Genomic DNA, 21,194 nt, shown 5'->3' on the forward strand with positions numbered 1-21,194 from the left:
TCTTCTAAGTCCCTAGTAAATAGTACCCCTGGTACCTAGTGCATACCAGCGTCGTTCAGCTCTCCAGTCCGACCGATGTCTCCGAGTGCCATCCAAAGGAACACTTGCTCTAGATGGTGAGCTTAGCCTCTGCAACACGTTTTGAGGCCTGAGGACACACCGGAGCTGCAAGGCACCAATACCCGGGGTTCAATCCCCTCGGTGCAAAAACCCACAAAACCAAGTCCAGGCAGACTCCAACTTTACAGACAGCCAGCACCTGACGACTGACCTCAGCAGTGGCCCACCAGCACCAGAATCGTCGCTCCAAGGTGCCAGATCCTGACCGCGAAGTGCTTCTTTGTGCACCGTTGCCCAGCTGTATAACTTAACTGCACCCAGCCCGCCCGGCCAGGGCATCGTCAATCCAGTTGTGCTCTCACGGCAGCAAAGCCCTTGTGACCCCTACTCTCCCTTGAGAACCTTCGGACTTTATTTTTTTTTTTATTTATTTGCAAAGTTTTATATAGCGCTGGCTAGACCCGTAGGTATCAGAGAGCTTTACATGAGAATCAGCAAGTTAAAGATTACATAATTACTTCAGTTACAGATTCCAAGAATAGACATAAGAGAAAGATAGAGGGAAGGAAACATAACGGAGGTGACGAAAAACAATGTCAGATGTCCGGCTGGGTGGGTGACTGCCGAGGGGGGAACAAGGGCCAAACTCCTCCATCGCTGCATAGGACAGCTCCACCGGGCATCGGCCAAGGTTGTTCGGACTCCACAGCGAACATCAGACAGTCGAAAAACATGCTATTACACAATAACATAAGTTATTTTCGCGTTCCGTAGCAAAGAAAAAACGTCTTATGTGGAATGGGAGGTAGAGGGGGAAAGGTAAACAGGGGAAAAAAGATAACCGTCAACTCAAAAGATTCTCGAAACATTTGGTTAGTTGAAGGTCTCGGAACACATAGTTATAAAATATCCTGTGACTATAATATCACATACAGAAATTAGAAAACTTTTATTGCTGAACTATAAGGAACTGAACGTACTCCTTTCAATTTATTAAAATCAATGAGGAACCCAGATTTGTAAACCATCTCCCTCATGATGATTGACAAACCAATCAACGAAAATATCATCTCGTTCAACTAAGTCCCACTTTGATACCTATAGCTGTATTAAACACGAATCATGACAACTAGAGCACTTTGCTGACTCCACTTTTTGCTAATGCTCTTTCTAATGGGCATAGCCTTTCTTCTAGGAAAGGACACATCCTGCCACCTGAGTATACAAAATAACATTATCAACATTCCATAATACAGGATTTAGTCCCAAAGGCTTAACTATTGTCAATATTTTTATATTATCCATTTTGGCAAATAATGTGGTATCTACCAGAGGCAAGAAACTATACATATGTTACATAGTATTTTCAACAGCTGACTGCAAGTCCCCCTTTGCGCTTTCAGGTGGCCCCTTGTCTTCGCAGCATGCCAACTACAAAGACCCCTTTTTCTTGGTCTCCCGAGAAACACTGGAAGCTCCAGAGACCTTGCATGGGTGAACAGGGTACTCCCTAAAATACTTTCAGGTCTAGAGGAGGGAGTAGCAAACCAACAACAAGAAAAGGGGGAACCTCTATTCTGACCTATATTTCTTTACACATGAACATTGAAGTCTCTTCAAAATTACATACAGGATGCTACACAAAACATGAAGTAATTCACTTAGTCTAAGTGAATTACTTCATGTTTCGTGTAGCATCCTGTATGTAATTTTGAAGAGACTTCAATGTTCATGTGTAAAGAAATATAGGTCAGAATAGAGGCTCCCCCTTTTCTTGTTGTTAGCTCCAGAGACCTTGGCCCTGGCACTTTGGACCTTGGCCCCGAACCTTCCGATTTCCAAAAGAGGAACTTATTGCATTGTTTTTCCACTTGCCTTTTTCCTTCTATAGGAAATGTACTATGCGTGATTGCGCACAACTGTGATTAAAGAATGTTACTGTAATTTATCGTATTGCGAAAAGTATTTACCTTGTACCGAAGCTCTTGGTCTAAAATATTTATATAAAAAGGAGTACTATTTTTCTAATTTGGTCTCGACTTCATCCCTTGAATGTGTGTGATCATTCATTGCCTTTGTGAGAACAACAAATGCTTAGCACAACCTTCCGATAAGCCTAACTGCTCGCCCACACTGCCACAAAATAGAACTAAAATTATCCACTTTTGCCTCTGTACACCAATAGGGGTCTCTTCGACCTCACTGCACAGTGTACCCCATTGTGGGCCATTATATAGAGACTAAGGTTTCCTACACATCCTAATTCAGCTGCTGATGCCTTCCTTTGCAGTGCTCTGAAGTAACAAAAAGACAACATATAGTAATTTACAAAATCTCCAAATAATTACTACAGTACCGTCTGTGTCTCTGAGTATCAATCAATCAATCAATTAAGCTTTATTCGATTTTAAGTTACAAAATCATAAAAGCATACATTTAAAAGACAATGTTAACAAAGAAACCTATACATTGAAAAAGAAAAAGAATTTGCAATAAAGAGGTATGTTATGGTTCATAGAGGACCAGATACTATCCTGGATATCTCTTCGCACAATTCATTTTGTATAACCAATATCAAAAGTAAGAAAGATGCAACATATATATGTACATGTTCAGTTTAAAATATTTACAACTTCTTCAAACACTATGTACAATCTTTCAATTCATTTTCTGATATAAAAAAGTTTAAAAAAACGAGGATACAACCTCGATAAAATATTCATTCTCTATCATTTTTGTAACTTTTCCAGTGTCTGAGTATTTCTTTAGTTTTTCTTTTTTAATCCAGATGTTTGCAAAATATTGATGTACAGCAGGATAAATCAATCATTGTTTATCAATTCCCAAACAAGCATCCAAAGGTTTCTGTCCTTAGGAAGACTGTATTCAAGGAAAGGGAGGTCAAAAGATATAGGAAAAGAGGGAATGTGTACACCATATTGTAGTCAGTATTCAAATTCAATGCAATCCAGGTATACTACTGAAGTACTGTCTGTAATAAAGGGGAACAAAGAACCCACCATGAAGAATCATTAGAAAGTCAAATATCGGGTATGATTAGACTATGCCAATTAAACTTCTATAACAAATTTCATTATGTAAATGAACGTCTTCCAGGCTCCTCAATTACTTCCCAACCCTCTTACACAATTCCAATACTAACTGTAAGCATTAGATTAAACGCTAATCTTCACCTTATCCCCTATTAGCAACCCTTGCCCTCTTTAGCACCTTTACACCTTACTTTTTATGTAACATTGAATTTTAGTGATCATTGAAAAACGCTTTTCAATATTAGTTTTATTTAGCCTTAGTGACCTTGAATTACAATTTGTTGAAATTACTCATATTCATGGTTTTTCTTCGCAAAAGACAACCTTGTGCCTCCTGCCCATTCTTTCAGGTCTAAACTACGGACAATTTAACCTTCTCCAATGCCTAATATTTTCCAAAAAAATAATGATAATAGTACATATAAGTAGATAACATGTACAGATATAGGGGCTTTCAGTCAGCCCTCTTCATCTCTGGGTATGTTCAAGTGTGACACACATTTGTCTTCGACCCACTACACAGGACAGCGTGGGACAACTGGTCAGTCCACTTCAGTCCTTGTCTCACTTTACTGATAAGGATGGCGTTTTGCTTGTGTACTTCTCCCTGAACCGTAGTCCACTTCAGTGCCAGGGCTGGTTGGTGAACCTCTACTTTCATTTCTGCAATAATTTATTGATTTTTTAAAAATATTTTTTTCCGATGTGTAAATTTAAGTTTCACTTTTTTGTACACATAGGCACACTACCTTTAGATAACACATTATCACTTTTCCTTACTTTTAAGCATTTAATGACTATTGTATAGGTTTGCAATAAATACATAGTATATTTATAAAAGCCAGACTTACTGGCTTTGCAAAGCCTTGAACTAATTAGAAAGCTTTAAACTAAAGTTCACTAGGATGGTCCATGTCACTTAACGGTGGCAGTCTTAAGTCTTAAAAACCTTCTGGACACCTAGCTTGTCAGCAGCCACGCAATGTCAAATAAGAAGGACTTTCAACTCTCAACCAAAGGTGCCAAGAATAGAGGGGAATGTGTGGGTACAATCCTTACAATATTGAAGTAGGTAAAAGAAGACAGCTTGAGGGTAGTGGAGCTCAAAAAATGAAGAGCTTACATAGCAGGAAAAACAAATACTGAAATACCCTTATTTATCCCCAAAAAGAACAATTGATGGACATAATGCAGAACAATGTCATACATGCACCCCAGTACAGGGATCTGGGCCTAAATCTATCGTTTTTTTTGCTCACACTGCCATGCCAGCTTGGACCCAGCCATGTGCAAATCAGTCTTGACCCTGCGCCCAATGGGAGCTGTCCAGCCCAAACTGCCAGGCCAGGTCCTCCCTGGACTGTGAAACAAGCATCCTAGGACCGGTTTCGGGATTTCAGTTCAGAGGCAAGGCGGATCTTGGATCGGGGAGGATCAGTGGCAGTGATCCTCCTCGATCTGAGCGCTGCTTTTGACACGGTAAACCATAAAATCCTCATAAACCGTCTATCCGATCTGGGAATATCAGGAGAAGCCCTTGGCTGGTTTAAGTCCTTCCTGAGTGACCGCACCTTCCAGGTGTTTGAAAGCTCGGCCGTCTCTTCAAGCAGGCCGTTGGGATGTGGGGTGCCGCAGGGCTCCTCGTTGAGCCCTACGCTTTTTAATGCATATATGAGGCCACTGGCTGGGATTGTTCGTCCGCATGGTATTAACATCATTACCTATGCGGATGATACTCAGCTAGTGGTCTCCCTTGTGCGAGAGAACGACTGCCAACCACAAATCAACCTAGCGACGTGCTTGGAGGAGGTCAAGAGCTGGATGACCATGTCTTGCCTGAAACTCAACGATGATAAAATGGAGCTCATGCTCCTACGCCCTGCAGCCCCCACCACCTTGGAGCTGTTATGGCTTCTGAGCATGGGTGCTCCCCCCACTCCCAGAGACAACATAAAAAGTCTGGGAGTGTGGTTGGACAAATCGTTGACTTTTAATACCCAGGCAACTAAGGTATCGGCGGTCTGCTTTGGCCTCCTTAGGACGATCAAAAAAATCCTTCCTCTTCTCCCTTTTGAGGCCAAGCAGATAGTAATTCAAGGCTTAATCCAATCTCGCCTTGACTTCAGCAACTCCCTGTACCTCGGGGCTCCGGAGTACAGCCTGCAAAAACTACAGCGGACACAAAATTGTGCAGCCCGCACTCTGCTGGGACTCCCTCGTAGAGCCTCGATAAGGCAGGGCCTAAGGACCCTACACTGGCTCCCCATCAGGGATAGAATTAAGTTTAAGACACTTTGCATTGCCCACCAAGCCTTTTGGAAAACTGGTCCAGAAATGAATCACGCCCTGATCCTACCCTATCAGCCCAATAAATCACTCTGCTCATCTAATGCCTTTTTAGCTAAAGTCCCCAGGATTTACAGAGCTAGATCAGGAGGTCGTTCTTTTGCCTATAACGCTTCCAGTCTATGGAATACTCTCCCATGTCATCTGAGAAGCAACTCCAATCTGGCGAGTTTCCGTAAACAGCTCAAGACCTTCTTGTTTAACTAACACTGACCCTCCTTGGATCGTCTCTCTGGAAGACACTGTTCTAGTTCTAGCGCCTGGACGCCTCAGGGCAACTGTTGCGCTCAATAAAAACACTTTTCATTTCATTTCATTTCATTTCATTTCATTCATTTCATTTCATTTCATTTCATTCATTCTTTAGCCAGATTAGCTTGACTCCAGTGTGATTCCCTGAAACTAGTCCCAGGATGCTTGTTTCCGGTCCAGGGAGGACCTGGCTTGGCACTTCGTGATGGACTGTTCCCACAAGGAACAGTGTCAAGACTGATTTGCATACGGCTGGGTCCAACTGGGGTGGTGTGGTGAGCAAAAGAATGATGGATTAAACCCAGATCCTTGTGACTGGAAGTGAATGTTTGCATTGTCCAGCATTCCGTACATCAATTGTTTCTTTTGCATATGTAGTCCTAAGTGGGAAGGGTATGCCCAGACGTGGGTCCTGTGCTCACTACACCACTGGATTCAAGCTGGCCTGGCTGATGAAGGGAGCTGCCCTGAAACCGGTCCCGGGATGCTTGTTTCCGGTCCAGGGAGGACCTGGCTTAGCAGTTCGGGCTGGACTGTTCCCACAAGGAACAGTGTCAAAACTGATTTGCATATGGCTGGGTCCAAACTGGGGTGGTGAGCAAAAGAATGATGGATAAAACCCAGATCCTTGTGACTGGGGTGAATGTTTGCATTGTCCAGCATTCTGTCCATCAATTGATTCTTTGGTATAGGTCGCACTAAGTGGAAAGAGTATGCCCACACGTGGGTCCCGTACTCATTACGCCACTGGATTCAAGCTAGCCTGGCTGATGAAGGGCTATGTCCTGAAACCGGTCCCAGGATGCTTGTTTCCGGACCAGGGAGGACCTGGCTTGGCAGTTCAGGCTGTACTGTTCCCACAAAGTACAGGGTCAAGACTGATTTGCATATGGCTGGGTCCAAACTGGGGTGGTGTGGTGAGCAAAAGAATGATGGATTAAACCCAGATTCTTGTGACTGGGGGTGAATGTTTGCATTGTCCAGCATTCCGTATGATGGAGCAAGTATTCGCATGTGACGCGACTTGCTTGTGTCAAGAACCTCGAATAACAGTAATAAAACTAATTCAATATGTTCGTCTTACTAATAATTGCACTTTTTCACTACACGAGGGTGTCCCAGCGATGCTTGCCTATGTGTTTACTGATAATAATGAAGCTTGCTAATAATATGGTTGCTGCTTTGCGGGAATCTAGTCTGCGCATGCGTCGGTCATACCCACGTGATGTGACGCACTCGCAGTTCTGGAGGGAACTTGTCGCTCACGCGCAGTATTGCTAAATATGGCCGCTTTGTTTTTCACATGCTCCGTGCTTGCACTGCTGCTTTGGAAAAGCTATTTGTTCTGCTTAAGTCCTAATGCTATAGTTATTATAAAGTAAGGGATGTAGTATAGCCATTCACGGTATACAGTGTATTCATTTTTGCCTGCGTTTCTAAATTGTTTCCGTTTACTTTTCATGTACCATCCTCGGGGGGCCTGGGAAGCACCGCTACTCCATCTTGAAGCCCAAATAGAACCAGTCATGTGACGGGGGAAAAGAAAGTCATGCAGCAGTGGAACCCAGCCAGCTGGCAGCCAAAGCCAAGATGCTCCTGGGAACCTGCTCTCTACCCAGCTAGAAGAAGCGGACTCGTACCTGCAATGGCAACAAATGTATTAGATTTTGTGTACCCCATTGTCTGCTGAAACCTCTCTTGCCATGGGAACTGGAATGTAAGGGGTGGGTTTGAAAAATGAATATTAAGTCTGAGAAAGCCTAAATTTTAGGAGGTACCATGACCTAACCTTCTCTCGTGCCCAATCAGAAATTAGGGAACCTTTCACTTGCAACGTTTGTGGGAGGTACATTGTCCCGAAAACAGTATAATTTGCCTAGGTTTAGCTAGAGAAATTGTCCGACTTGTCTGAATAGCTGACCTGTCACTGACCCAACGAACTCTATAGGTGATTGATACAGAGAGCTGCGGAGCACTCTGTCCGTAATTTCCACAAACTCAGTAGGGGGCTAAGAAACCTTAAGTGCTGGCGAAGCACTTTGCTGGGAGATTCGAAAACCCAATCGGGGTTATTGGCAGATTCCTTGCAGGGAAGGGGTAGCGCAGGCGTTGCATCCGAAGCTGCAGGTGTTGGTCGTACCCTTTGGTGAGCCCGGTCCTGATCCAAATCCTGAGGTTATCCTGTTCGGACTGTCCATGAGCTGTACCTGCTCGTCTACTAGCAGCCTAAGTCCTTGAGGGTCCTTTCCTGCCTTTTCCAACCGACCCGTGGCCAGGGTTGGTCTTCATTCTGTCCTAGGTAAATATAAAATTGCGTAGGTGCTTGTCTTTTCCAAACTTCTCTCCTTCTCCCGAATAAAGCAAATTGCCTATGGTCTTTTACCCTGTTTTCTCTATGAAAAGATTTTCATGCAAACTGGTGCATTAGCATGTTCCATTCTCACCCCACCTTTAGAACATTTCTGAATCATATGCATATATAGTTTCTTCCATTCTTACCCTCCCGTTAGTGAATAAAACATCAAGACTAACCAAATAAAGTTTTGTTTCTTATAGACAGTTAGTGATAACTGAAAGTCTGCCCTGACTAGTATGTTCCCTTTTCTTACCCGCCTTTAGTGAAGTTACGAAAGCCTGTTGATCTAAATTTAGCGTGTTCCTTATTTTCCCTTGCCTTTTATTTTCACAAATTCCAAATGTTTCTTACTTTAATTCATTGTTCTACTATTTTCTTAATCTTAGTGATAGATCGCTTGATTTGTGTTAACCTGTGGCTCATTGAAACTGAAGAAAACGATAATTAGATAAAGGTTTTTTTAAACTTCTTGCGTTTGTGGTTATTATAAAGAGTACAAAGAAATTGAAATGGTATATGGTATTTGTGTGGTCTACTTTCTCCACAGCTATCTCCTAGATCCATTGTGATCTTAGGTACCTGAAACGAGGATTGGTAAGTCAGGTACACGGAAATAAACAGAAAGGAACCAAACTGTTGATAGTAGTGCGTGGGTTACCTGATTTAGGTATAACAAAAATATTTTTATGGGCCCAAATGTGCATATTTGGTAATATTGGTCGGGCGTCCTGCGCGCTCCATCACGTACATCAATTGTTTCTTTTGCTTATTTATCCCCAGGCACCCAGCCATTGAGAAAAGTGAAGCAGGCTGAGCATGATGGGACTCACAGTTTTGACCAAGTCCTTAATCTGTTTACACAAGCCCACCATCAAACATACCTTTCCCGTCTGGAAGAGGTTTATTATGAGTTTCTAAAGACATCACCTCAAGCTCTTGCCCAGACATACATAGAGCAGAACAAACATCTGCTTTATCACCCTTATTATTAAAACAATATGTAAAATCCCAGCAAGACCTAGTAATCAGTCTGAGAGTTGAATTCCTTCCTTATGAATGTGGAAGACTCTTACTGCTTTTTCAAGTTTTTTATTTAGAGTTTTGCAATTTTCAAAGTAAGATTTATATTCAATGTTATCAGAAGCATAGTAACAATAAAAGGAAATACAAATTTGAGAAAGAAAGGTATAATAGTAACTGTTTATGACCAAAGAGGATGTTGAATTCACGTGAAGCACAGGATGTTAATTGATATACTAACAACAAAAGAACCGGGGGTCTATAACGGAGCTTCAAGTACTCCGAGCTGCTGCAAAACTCCTACATAAGTGAGTTAGGCGCTAATAGAGCTATATAAGTCTCTATATCAGAATGTGTGCCAGGACAAACCTGTCGAAGGACCTACTGAGATTGTTGGTAAGACCCGTACAGAGATGTGTTGGATTCCCATCAAATAGGTATGTAGATCAAGTGTTCTCATTTGGTCATCCAAAAATGGGGTGGTATGTCTCTTGATCAATGAGACCCATCCATCGCCCTTACTCAATTGGGTCGCACCATCAATCGCTAAGGTACCCATGAACAAATGATAAAGATGGGATTGAGTGCAGTGCAAAAATCAAAAGATGTGTGAGTTAAAAACAAGGGGTAAAAGGATCAATAGGTGAAAAACTCTAATGTAATTTGTCCTTTCCCTCAAACAAACAAGAACAATGCAGAGGAAGCAGTCTAAACATATAACTGCATTTACAAGGCCAACATGTTTCAGCCGGTAGGGACAAGATCCCATGGCTTTCTTCAGGGCCAGAGTTCTACGCATTAGCTACTGCATACATAAAGTGAACGTAACGACAATCTGTAAAGGATATACATAAATAGTCCAAAATCGTGTTCCTCTGTACCAAACGGTGTCTCTTACATCTGAATAGTACAGGGAGTGTACCTTACCTCTCCTGGAACCCAGCTCAGGAAAAAGGAGGCCCCGCTCTGTCCGGCGTTGTCTCATTGCAGGACCCGAGCTTCGTTCCCACGATCCCATCTTTATCATTTGTTCATGGGTACCTTAGCGATTGATGGTGCGACCCAATTGAGTAAGGGCGATGGATGGGTCTCATTGATCAAGAGACATACCACCCCATTTTTGGATGACCAAATGAGAACACTTGATCTACATACCTATTTGATGGGAATCCAACACATCTCTGTACGGGTCTTACCAACAATCTCAGTAGGTCCTTCGACAGGTTTGTCCTGGCACACATTCTGATATAGAGACTTATATAGCTCTATTAGCGCCTAACTCACTTATGTAGGAGTTTTGCAGCAGCTCGGAGTACTTGAAGCTCCGTTATAGACCCCCGGTTCTTTTGTTGTTAGGATTACAGTTAGGGGGATACGAACTGGGCAGGTCTTTAAATTTCCCTCAGACCCTTCTTCAATTGTTTGTGTTTTACTGTTAATTGATACAGGCTTAAAATTGAGGAAAGCAAGGTGAAGTCTTATCTACTTAAGCAAGAAGGGAGAGCTGGGACCTACTGTGAAACCTCAGGTGTGCAACCAGCAGTCCCCTGGCACTTCCTGGAGGTAACTTGCTCTTCATCGCTATGCTCTGCAGATAAAGGATTTATTAAAGCTAGCAGACAGAAAGGGACCTCACTCAGTCACGCCCTGTGTCTGCCATTCTGACACTACCAATTTGACTGCAGTCCACCTCACGAATAGGCTTTTACCATCAGTGCAGGTGACCCTACAACCCACCCTCATCCCTTTCCTTTTTAGTTGTTCATCTCTTATCAGACCATATTGCAGAGGAGAGACCCCATGCCCCTGAAAAGAAAATCCATTCAATGACGGTTGTGCTACCTACTCAAATTCCAATCCAAGCATGTCCAGCAGACAGTCACCACCCCTTTTGCTGTCCATGTTTTGCTACTCTACATCAATGATTTTGTTCTGGAAGCCATCCTGTGAATTGCCTCTTTCTACCATCATGCCGCTTCCCTGCCTACTAGTCCCTCTTGAATCCCTTTCGGAGCCCGATTCATCCACAGACCTGTGAATATCCCAGAAGGCATCTCTCCTTGTAGCATTCTAAGGCAGAGTGCATCACACTACTCAGACTACCGTGGATCAGGGGACACGGGGCCAGGGAAACACTGCCACAGTGGAACACAAGTTCTGTAAATACCAAAGGACGAGCGATTACACATTGAGAGAGAAAGTATAAGAAGAGGATACAACTCTCAGGAAGACAAGGAACAAGCAGATAGCACTCTAGAAGAATTAAGATCACAAATACCCCAGACAAGAAACAGAAGAGTAATAGACACTGGACTGCTGAGGCTGGCATGCACCCGCAAGAGTTGCTGAAAGACAAGTAGCCCTTGGCAACGATTAGTTGCAATTCCACCAACAGACCATCAAAGTCATGGCTGACATGGGTTAGGGAGAGAGCCACCAAACACGCCCCGCAGAGGAATCCGAATGGATGGCCGGACATAGTTACATGCCCTGAATAGTTTGCAATGTCTCAAGATCCAATGGGCTCTTAGAGTGCCACCACCGCAGGGTCAACTCACACTAACAACCACTTCACACACTTGGAGAACATTGCACCACAAACTCCTAACATTGTTCGTTTTTTCAAAAGGTGGGTGTATGCAGTGTGAAATCTATGTGCATGCAAGCGAATACCACTCAGGAATGACTGCACATGGAACCGGTCACCAGTCACAACTGGTCACCACTCACAACACTGTCTTATGCAAAATTACCTCTGATATTTTCATAATTAACAATCTTGATCATGTAAGTGATGCATAAGGCAATACAAGTATTTAACTTCAGAACAATCAATCGTGTGAAGTAAACAACACACTATTAAAATGTCGGGTAGAGCTGAAAATGTACTAGGCCTCCTTCAAACAACCTGGTTTAATATTAATCAAACGCATAAGATTTAATAAATTCCAGTGGACTCAGTTTTTGTGTTGTGCCCCCAACACACACACATTTTCAGAATACTGACCCATAATCTGCAAAAATGTTAACCCCGGCAAAAGAAACATAAACATGGACATTTTCGCAAGTGAATTTAGATTTAAAGCCAGCTCACTATGTTATCGGATTCTCAAGATGTTTTCATGGTCACAATATTTTTTGGACAGGTGTTTCTGGAGAAAACAGGCCAGTTCCCTCTTCATACTTCTGCTAGTGTGCAACATGCAAACTGGCCCTGCAGCAAAAATGATTTACAGTATCAAATAAACCGAAACATATGCTTTGTAAAATAGCTCCCAGCTCACACTGCCTATCCCTAGGATGTTTATAAAATAAATCCCCAAATTGGCAATTTCAAAGTGACCCACTGGTAGGGGTGCTTCTTTTCTACAAAGTTGTCTAGGCATCACCTGCTGCCTGTGTCTAACTTCCAAAGCAAGCACTATCATCCGTGGGATTATCAGGCGGGTGTTTGATTTTTCTTCATGTACGCCCCCCACATGCAATAATAACACTCTCTGGGGCGGAAGGGACAGGCACTTCCAATACTCGAGGCGCAGTCGTGATCACAAGGGAAGCATGAAAGGCTGGTAGAGTAGTTGGCAGCCCGGCGGGGGCACCCAGCCAGCTGCTGTGCTGACCTCATAGTGAGATAAATGAAAGCAGGCACAGAGGGGAAGTTGTGTGTGCTGCACCTGTACGCACACGCCCTGCGCTGCGCCAGGCCAGCACCTGCTCACGCCGGCGTCAGAGGGTGAGCCGGGCACAGGGGGGAGGAAGGGAGGGCGGCTCAAGCAAGGGGTGGTTTGAGCAGGCACTGAGGGGTCGGGCAGACTTGAGAGCGAGTTGGGCAGAGATGGGGAGAGGCAGGTGGGCTTGTCAGGGCGAGGGTCCCCAGGAGAGGGGCGGGCGGCTCCCTGGATGCAAGCTCCCGGACTCACCTCCTCGTGGGTCCGACTCGCGCCGCTACCCTCGCCCGCAGCGGCGGCTCCAGGCTCACTGCACGCCCGGCACCTTCCCGGGTTGGTCCACCCGCCCCCGAGCGCCAGGTCCCCGCCCCTGCAGGCCTGCCTCCCGCCCCCTCAGCCCGTGTCCGCCCCTCGAGGAGGCGGCTGCGCTCGCACATCTCTGTGGGCGATCCCAGCCCTCGCTTCTCACAGGCGGATCCTCTGTGGCTGGTGTCTGTGGCCTGCAGCCCCCACCCCTGTCATCGTGCTCTCAAGTACGACCACAGCTAGTCACATGACACTCCGAAATATTGGCCAGGCCAATGCATTTTGTCAGAGAACACTGCACAACTGTGGGGGGGTTTTCCATGTGAAAAAGTCCTCTTTAAATATCTAATTTAGGAGAGGTGTGTACGTCTCGAGACCCCTCTGCTTCCTCCTCTCCTGATTGAAGGCACACCTTCTCATCCAAGACAAGACTGCCCTCTCTCGCGTACATCTACTTCCTCAATCACTACTTACTGCCAAGTGGCCTAACCTGTCACACCTTCAATGTGCTCTGGATTATTATCCAAAACACTTTGCACGATCGCATTATTAACATGGGGAAAAATGAAGCTACAATTAAAATTTTAGACTGCAAGTGTCACGCACAACACTGCATGATTGTTGTATCCTGACAGTGTCAGGTCTCAAACCTGTCACCTTCCTAAGGGGGCGCCAACAGCTCGGACAGGATGGCCTTGTAGTCCCTATGCGGAATTTGGGGTCCCTGATTGAACTAGTCTCCAATCCATTTGAGCTCACACATACGAAATAAGGCTGTGACATTCTCAATACGAATGACAGACACGCGCCAAAGTTTGAAAAGTTTATATAGAGAATAATAAAGCAGAGTACATAAGATAGACCATTGGCCAAGCCAGCATTAAGACATATAAATCATAAGAACAAAGAACTCCGCAGTGGCGGCCTTAGGCATGTGCAAGCTGTGCACATGCACAGGGCCACCAAATCCCAGGGGCCACCAGGCCAATATAAATCCTTAATATAATAATGCTCTGAGGATGGATACATATTTGTGTGGTGGCCCCTGGCCGGGATTTGGTGGCCTCTGGCTCTGTTCCACTTCCATACACCCTGACCCCCCCTCTTCACTGGCCTCTGTGCTCCACGCCGCCTGGACCCCCTCTTCCGGGGCCCCCTACCTACGCTTCCTGCCCAGAGCCACCATGAACCTAGAGCCGCCCCATAACGCAGTAAAGTTCAATAGAAAATACAGCATAGATTTGCCCTCTAAATAATGGGATACTGGGGCCCGTTAAACAAAGGAAGAGTATGTCCTTTTATAGGACTTTAGACAAAGGATTTCATACAGAAGTACATAGTTCTCAGGATATGCACCAATGGGGAACAAGCAAGAAGAATTAATTTTCTACAAGATACATTCCAAGATCGACTCATAATTCTATTACAGTAGATCATGAGGTTCGCAGCAGCTTTTCAGGTAACATGAGTTGAATCAGCGTATACTGTGCGGTCTGGGACAGTCAGGTTGTCCTTGATTAGAAACATCACGCTCCGAAGACTGGGAAAGTTCCAGTCTTTCAATGCAAAGCTCAAAATTCTTTATTACTGCAGGAAAGCAACAACAGAAATGATCAATCACATGGTGTATTAAAACGTCATTTCAAAATAGAAGAAACTTTGAAATTAGCTTAGTGTAACCTCAATTTCTAATACAATAAACACTACAAAAGAGAAAAACGAATTCCACAATAGCCATGCCATCTCTTGTCTTAGGTTAACTGTACAGTGGTTACTTCTCTGGGCTGTGCTGGGGCAGAAAGGCTCTTGTGGGGCCTGTTGCGAGGTTGAAGAACTCAAACTCAGTTATGCATCGAGGCAAGGCCGGCTTTAGCACTGGTGGCGGCCAGTGCAAGATACTTTTTTTGCACCCCTCGTGATCTCCCTCTCCATGGATTCCCTCACTACCACTCTCAAACAGTGCTCCACATTTCTCCATTGACCCTGTCTCACATACATTCAATTTCTTTGAAAACATTGATTGGGGTTGGCTTTGCTAAAAAGAATGTATTTCTACCCAATCAAACCAATGTTTTAGGAACATTAGGAATAGATAATTAAAGACTGTGGAAAAAACATAGTGTCCTAACCTACACTATGCATTTTGCATGTAGCTCTTTGATGACAGTTCATAAGTCACTGTCTATATAAGGATTGTAACTTATGAACTAAAGGTAACTAATGGATCTCTGTGACAAAAGTTGAGATATCCACATAAAATACAGTTCTCTGATTTGCCTGCTACATCTTCTTTGCCGCATGAATATTAACACTGCATTACTAAATAATGACTCAAACTGCCACTAGGCAAAACTCTGATCTCTGTCTAGCAGCTACATTAATCATTACAGTTATTTTGAAATTTTTATTGTTGGCTGAAAACTGCTGGACACAATAGGAACTCTGCAGCTGGTGCATTTAAAACACATTTATTTCTGACACAGCGCCTACCCACCCTTAACTCAGCCCAGGTGCGACTGCACTGGTCGTACCACCCTATATCTGGCCTTGCATGCAGGGCTGGCTTAGGTTTTTTGGGGCCTGAGTAGAAAAGGAATGTGTGAGACCCCTCTAATTTACAGACATAACAGGAAATTACATCACAGTAACTGCCATCAGTTGACTATTGATAAAGTGACATTCCTGATGCAGCTATCAGTAAAACAATTAAGACATTAGTAATAATCTTTGTTAGAAATGGGGGTCTTTCGTTGCCAATGGTTTGCACCTTTGTCCAATTAGGCACCCTTCTTCCTAGTCAGGTTAAGGGGGATACACTTCTAAAATAACCCCTGCTTACCCCCTTGGTAGTTTGGCACAAGCAGACAGACTTATCTCAGAGGCAGTGTGTAAAGCATTTGTGTACACATACAGTAATACAGTGAAAACACTACAAACGGACCCCACACCAGTTTAGAAAAATAAGTAACATTTATCTAAACCAAACAAGACCAAAACGACAAAAATCCAACATACGATAATCAAAATATGATTCTTAGAAGGTAAAAACAGTTCTGTCCATAGCAAACTATAGATGCGACTCTTTCAACACAAAGTACGTTGGATGCGTCTCAATTATTAACAAAACCAGCCGCAGGGAAGGTGATGTGTTGGTTCCTGAAGCCCAGGGAAGGTGATGCATCAGTTCCGTACTTCAGGAGAGATGGTGTGTCGGTTCTTTACTGCCACGTAGGGGAGGTGATGGGTCAGTTCCTTACTAAAGTGGAGGTGATGCGTCTGTTTCTTACTGTGCGGGGAGGTGATACATTGTTTCTTACTGCGGCCCTTGTAGACTTGGAGCCCCAGTGCAATGCGCGGGGATCGGGGATTCATCGGTTCTCAATGTGGCGACAACGGCACTGCGTTGGTCTCTCCAGGTGCGGGCCCGCAATGCTTTTGTTCTTGCAGTCACACAGCAGAGCCTGCGTTGGAATCGGTGCAGTGATATTGGACTTTGGAGATCGGTGCACAGGATTCGGTGTGCAGCGATTTCTCCAGCCGCAGGCAGGAGCTGTTTAGGTTTCTTCAGCGGCACAGGGTGATGTGTCGCAAACGGGTGCGGATGCATCACGCTTATCTTCGTTGCGTCTCTTTTCCAGCTCCCAGCAGCAGGAACAACCCCCTGAGGGCCATCACGGCCACAGGCATCTCTTGGCAGGTCAGAACTCCAAGCAAGGAAGTTCAGAGGAGCTGGTAGTGAAGTCTTTGTGGTCTAGAGACTTCAGAACAGGAGGCAAGCTCTACTTCAAGCCCTTGGAGATCTTCTTAAAGCAGGATACACAGAACACAGCAAAGTATGTGTACTCTCCTTGGCAGAAACAGCCACTGCAATCCAACCCCAGACAGCACTCAGCAAAGGGGCGGTACTTCTCCTTCAGCTTTCCCAGGTCTTCTCCTCGGCAGAGGTTCCTCTTGAGTCCAGAAGTAATCTAAAGTTCTTGGGTTTGGGCCCCGCTATTTATACAGCACTTATCTTTGTTCTCTTCTGGCAGAGAGGCTCTGTGCTCAGTCAAAACCAGTTCTGTCCTCTCTGGTCCAGCTTTACTGTAGGAGGTGGAGATAGCATTGTGTAAGGCAGACCAGGCCCATTCAGGTGCAAGGAACTCTCCCCCTACTCTAAATGCAGCCCAGGTCTATTCAGACCAGCCCTGTCTCATCCAGGAACGGCAGGACGCACCTCAAGCCCCTCAGTGGCTTTCTACAGTGAATGCACATCCTCAGCCCCTGTCACTCCAAAGCCAGACAGTCAATCCACAAACCAGCAGAAGCATGCAGGATGGCTAAGCAAGAAAATACTCCTTTCACAAAAGTCTTATTTTCAAACACGAAATATAAAAATCTCCTTTACTAAAAGATGCATTTTTATATTCTGAGCTCAGGCATTCTAAACTCCATCTTTCTATCTTGTCCCAATGAGAAGTTCTACTTATAAGATGTTATAAGTGTATTCCCATTGTATCCTATGGGACAGATAGCCTTTCAATAGTGAAAAACGAAATACACTGTAGATCACTATCAAGACATGTCACACACATCAGTGCATGTCCTACCTTTCTCATACACTACACCCTGCCCACAGGGGTACATTGGCCTACCTTAGGGGTGATTCACATGTAAAAAAGGGAAGGTTAGGGTCTGGGAAATGGGTGCACTTACCAGGTCGACATGGCAGTAGAGACTGTGTGCAGACACTGCAGTGGCAGGTCTGAGAACCCTTTGTAAGGTTGCTTGTGCTGAAGGCCCACTAGCCACATTTGATTTACAGGCCCTGGGAACACACAGTGCACTGTACTAGGGACTTAGTAGTAAATCAAATAAGCCAATCATGGAAAACGCCAATCCATAATAACAATTTAAACAGAGAGCACATGCACTTTAGCACTGATCAGCAGTGGTAAAGTGCCCAGGCTCCTAAAACCAACAAAACAGGGTAACAAACAGGAGGCCCAAAAGCAAAAAGTCAGGGGATAAACCCGCTGGAAAAGCCAGGTCTAACAATCCTAATAAAATAAGTACATATATAAATTAAAAGTTTTATTAAGTGGGAATACAATGTATTAGCCACCCTGGGTGGAAAGGTTTGGCCTATGTCTCTCCAAAACGAATATCTTTAATAAATATTTTTATCAAATTGTTTCCAGATCAGCGCATCTACTAGATGGGTATCTCTTTTCCTCTCCCATTTCACATCAACGGTCACTGGTTTGTTGTTAATTATTGCCGGTTGAGGTTAGTATGGTGAGGCAGGCAGATGTCACATGAAAGCATAGCTTGTTTTGGGCACAAGGGTCCAAGAGGACCTTCAGATGAGTCAGAGCCAGTCATCTGGCTTGGGATTTCAATACCTCGTCCACCTCTAAGACAGGGTAGCGGGTGTGAATCGGATCGGGTCCCTGCCCGGTCTGCTGGTGTTAGAAATGTGTTTATGATATCCTCCTCTCCGGGGCCTCTCTGCCCTACATTGCTCTGAGGAGGAACTGGATCATATTGGACAACACATTTCAGACTATTCCTACACTGGCTGGCCTTACTTTTACAAGTAACTGGAAACTAACACCCCTAATCCTGTCCAATACCACAGTCCAGCTTCACCAGCCTGCCCTATCCTTTTTAGTTGGGTACACCTTGTTGGGAAATCATAGCCTCACATCCCCCTAACACTAATGACTAAGCTACGCCCTCGGAGGTCTCTGTTTTGTTGATTGTTAATTCATTGAGACGAATTCATAGATACTGCAGCTGGTTTTGACGGAGGTTTGGGCTGGCCCGGGGAGCCTGTGGAGTTCATTTGAAGATGGGATAATTTAGTGATTGTTCTCCAGGCACTAACGAGGTTTGCTACATTATGTAGAATGCTCTTAAGTAGGGACCTCTGTGGAATCATAGTCCAATATGTTTTCCCAGATACCCACTGCAGAAGAAGGTGTGTAGTACAGAAGATTTCTGAGTCGGAAAGATAGAACAGCAAACTAAACAGTTGAACATAGCCTGACTTCTTTTAAAAGCTTCACTCAAGTCACTGTAAAATAGCAGTAACTACTATAATGCAGTCATAAGTAGGTTAAAATGGTTTCATGGCTGTGCCCTGAGCCATGGTTACAAGACCCCTGCCAGGCTCTCTGCAGCCTTTAAAAGGTCTGATAGAAATCATTAGTATCCACTTAGTTGATTCCAGGGTGCATTTCCTTTGGAAAACTATTATGATGCTGATTAATTTAACAGTTTAGAGATACATCTCCTTTCGCCTACATGTGATCATTGCTCCCGATTTTGCTGTACAGCTGGAAAGTATATGTCTAAATGCATGATACTGCAACATTAGCTCACTGACCATCCCATTTTCTTTTAGTCTTCAGTGCTTGAATATGGCTGCAAAGCCCTGGGGAAGGAGGCCAGATTTGTGTTTTAACTAAAATTCTTTTTATTGTTCATCAAAATGACAAAGAATGTACATGACAATGTCAGCAAGGACACTTAGAGATAGGAAGCAGTCGTGATAGGACATCAGAGTTATACAATAGCTAACTATATGAGTCTTATTGCTTGATGACCTCTCATAGTGTGGTACACAGATTCACAGAAAATCAGTTGTATAGAAACCTAGGGAACAGAAACAAACATAACTAGTACAGGTCTTAATCGGTCGAAGGGTGGGTCTAGGTAAGGGCAGTAATATCCCCCAGCAGGAAGGAAGGAAGGCGTCCCGTTGACCTAACAGAGTTTCCTATAGTAAGGGAAGGCATTCAAGGAAAAACCAAAGGAAATGATGGACGGAGTGTTGACAATACAAGCACTCACCCCCAGTCAACTGATCTGGGTTTAATCCATCACCGTTCTTTAGCCCACTCTGCCACCCCAGTTCAGACATGGCCATATGCAAATCAGTCTGACCCTGTGCCTCATGGGAACAGTCCAGCCCGAACTGCCAAGCCATGTCTTCCCTGGACCGGAAACAAGCTTCCGAGGACCGGTTTCTGGCATTCCAGCCGTCTTAAGCCCGGCTTGCTTGAATCCAGTGGCAAAGTGAGCAAGGGACTCACGTCTGAGCATACCCTGCCAACTTATGGCGAACAAAGAAAAACCAAAGGAAATGATGGACGGAGTGTTGACAATACAAGCACTCACTCCCAGTCAACTGATCTGAGTTTAAGGCATTAAAGGAAACTTCATTCAAAGAGCTGAAGTGTCCAGAGTTTCGTGGGGCTAAAGCAGGTAAACTCTATACGCATAAGGTAGTGGATTAGGGGCTTCCACAGTTGCTGGAATTTGGTCTCTGTGTTAGCTAGATAATGGGATATCTGTTCCATTGCCAAAAGGTGCCACACACGGGTAAACCATTGCACAATGGAGGGTGGGGCCACATGAGTGCTATGAGTTGTCACTCTTCTTAAAGTAGGTAACTAATGAGTGTCCAGTCCGCATGGGTCATTGCGGCCAGAGTGGAGGGTCGAATGCCCAGGACGATCGTGGGACAAGAGAAGGGAAGCGGATTACCTACAATGTCTTTAATGTGGCCCAGTATCTCCTTCCAGTATGTGGCTATTCCTCTGCTGGACCGACAGATATGGCAAAAGTCCCCCTCCCCACAGCACCAGCAAAGGGGGAACCTCAGAATAGATGATGGAAAGATGGGCTTGTGTGTAGTACTATTGGAAAATCAATGTATGTGCAGTCTCACGAAGGGAGAGACTGCGGTAGGTTTTGGGTATGTCCCGCCACAGTGTCTCCCATTGTTTAGGTGTTATTTCTTTCTGGGTGGTGTTATGCCACCTAGATTGATATGTATGGGTACTTGCAGGCAGAGTGTTGCAGCACATGATACGTGTTAGATATTAGTTTTCGAAAACCATCATTGACTCGCACTAGCTTTTCAAAAAGGTATGGGGATGGATAACTGGCGGATACACAGAGGGATGCAATGTCCGATGTCAGATCTGATGATATTGGAGTCACGTGGTGCCTGGGTTGTTGAATTTCACCCTACATTCATCAAAAGACTTCATGGCAGCCCCTGTAAAGAGGTCATGAAGCATCCAACATTCCCCCTCGTTCAAACAGCGGAAGGCAAGGGGTGGAAGCCCGGGGGGAAAGTAT

The 21,194-nt window shown here is 44.5% G+C and overlaps 1 protein-coding gene across 1 annotated transcript in view; it reads right to left on the minus strand.

Moving 5' to 3' along the window:
* Nucleotides 1-13,129, minus strand: part of PAK1 (p21 (RAC1) activated kinase 1) — a 357,978-nt gene extending 344,849 nt beyond the window's left edge. The window contains exon 1 of the mRNA XM_086933892.1: nt 13,008-13,129. The gene's annotated coding sequence lies outside the window, so the exon portion shown is untranslated. The remainder of the gene's footprint in view (nt 1-13,007) is intronic.
* Nucleotides 13,130-21,194: the final 8,065 nt, after the last annotated feature.

The sequence above is a fragment of the Lissotriton vulgaris genome, chromosome 8, assembly GCF_964263255.1.
Source record: "Lissotriton vulgaris chromosome 8, aLisVul1.2, whole genome shotgun sequence".
Classification (NCBI taxonomy): Eukaryota; Metazoa; Chordata; class Amphibia; order Caudata; family Salamandridae; genus Lissotriton; species Lissotriton vulgaris.